The following is a 2,174-nucleotide window of genomic DNA, read 5'->3' as shown; positions in this document are numbered from 1 at the left end:
AGTTAGGGTAAAACTAATAAATAGTAATTTTAAGGAAATTACTAAACTAACATTTTAAGTACAGAAAAATAAAATTTTCAACATAAGTTATAAAAAAATTTAATTTCTTAACTCCCCCTAAACTTGTGTCATTTAACTCTCCCATTTTGATCACAGCAAAAACGGGGGAAAACAATTTTCTAAGTCATTTTTTTTTTGGCAAAAATAGTTTTAAAGATTTTTCAAGTGTAAATAAAATAATTTCTAATTTCATAATAGATTTAAACTTAGATAAAAATACTATTTGAGAATTTTTCAAAATTCATGTGGAACATTTAAATATGATAAAAAATATTTAAGTAACCTTTTAAAGCATTGTTTTATTCTAATTTTTAATGCTTTTACCAGAAAGTTAATTAAACATTTTATTTCAATATTTCGACTTCCAGGTCGTGGCGAGACTCTTGGCCTTCTTGGTTATTGAAGCAACAACCACTTCCTTAGATAAAGCTTCATAAAGAAATTAATTGTTTAATTTACTCGCTGCAAGTTCTAACTCATAAAGTTTTACTCTAGAAAAGATTTTGGAACCCAGTAAAGATTCCTTCCTACAGGGTTGGTTAAAAACTTAGGGGGTACATATACTTTCGGTATTTTTCTAAGTTGACCCTGATATTTTTTTATATACCAATTTAATTTTCCGTAGACCTTAATTTTTGATTTTTGAAATCGATTTGGTCTTAAGCATGCATTTTCAATTTTCAATTTTTCAAGTTCTAAATTTAATTTCTCATTTTCTAAGTTCAAATTCTTTAACAGCGTTTTCAAGTTGGCAATTTCTTTTTCTGATTTGACCAAGTCTTTAGTAAGCACTTTGATAAACTTAAAAGACTGAGAAGGAGTGAAGTCACGTACCTTACTTACCTCAACTGGTGATGCTCCCCCTTCATCGTAGCTTTCTTCTTCTGATTCTCCCCCTTGATCAATGCTCATCTCTGAGTCCGAGTCATCTTCGAGGAGGTGGTTGGCCACTAGTGCTAGTCCCGAGAAAACTCCGACTTCTAACTCGGAGGATGAATAGTCATCCCATGTAGCCTTCAGACTCTTGCGTGTAGAGGACGTCGGTTTTTTAGGCTTTTCTTTGCTCTTTTTCTTTGCTCTTGATGTGCCCTTCCTCGTTGCAGTTGTAGCATCCAACCGTCCTTCTGTTGCGTTGATGCTTCCTCGACTGCAATTTAAATTTGCTAGATTTAAGAAATTTATTAAAACGTCTTACCAGTAGTGTCGTTTCGGTATCGTCGATCGATGCTTCAGAGTCGAGATCATCCTTTTCGGCTTGTAGGGCAATGTTGAGGTTTGACTTCTCTACTGATTTCTCTACAAGTTGAGACTCGTGAAGTTCGAAGGTAGAAAATAAATTTTCTAGACTACTTACTTCAAGGTCCTTAGAAATGTAGTATGCATCTACTAAGGACGCCCACTCTAGAGTTCTTGGGAAGGCGTTGAGCGCATACCGGATGGAATCTCGGTTTGTTACCGTTTCGCTGAGATTTGTTAGTTGCGTTATCAGCTCTTTGATCCTCGCTTGGAGTTGCACAACCTTCTCGTCGTTGTTCATTCGAAGATTTGTTAGTTGTGTCCGGAGGACATCGCGCCTTGCTAGCATCGCTTCTGAGGTGCCCTCGTGGAGCTCCAGGAATTTATCCTAGAGGTCTTTGGCGGAGTCGTAACTTCCGATCCGACTTACCTCCTGCAGCGGCAGAACACTGAGCAGGTGAAATTCGGCCTTTCCATTGGCCACGCAATCAGCCTGCTCCTTCTTCGTCCAATTGCACTCTTGTTTATCTTTTGGCGCTGCATATCCATACTTCATTATTAACAGTATATCAAATTCAGTTTTAAAGAATACCTCCATTTTTCGCTTCCATGTAGCGAAATCTCCGTCGAACTTTGGGGGATGAATGTTCGCGTCGGCCATTGTTCTGATCTTTGTGCTTCAGATGGCGGTTAGTCCTTCTGAGCCTATTGGGATCTGATACCACTTGTTGGTGCAGCGGGGACCGACAAGAGGGGGTGAATTGCCTGCAATCAAAAATTATACCCTCCTCAAACTTTCAACTCTAAAATAAAGCAATACTAATAATTAAAGTAATTAACAGAAAAGAAAAGAGAGAGGACTCAGCTATTTGACTTGG

The sequence above is a fragment of the Zingiber officinale genome, unplaced genomic scaffold (genome assembly GCF_018446385.1).
Source record: "Zingiber officinale cultivar Zhangliang unplaced genomic scaffold, Zo_v1.1 ctg161, whole genome shotgun sequence".
NCBI lineage: Eukaryota > Viridiplantae > Streptophyta > Magnoliopsida > Zingiberales > Zingiberaceae > Zingiber > Zingiber officinale.
Note: the sequence above shows the minus strand (reverse complement) of the source record.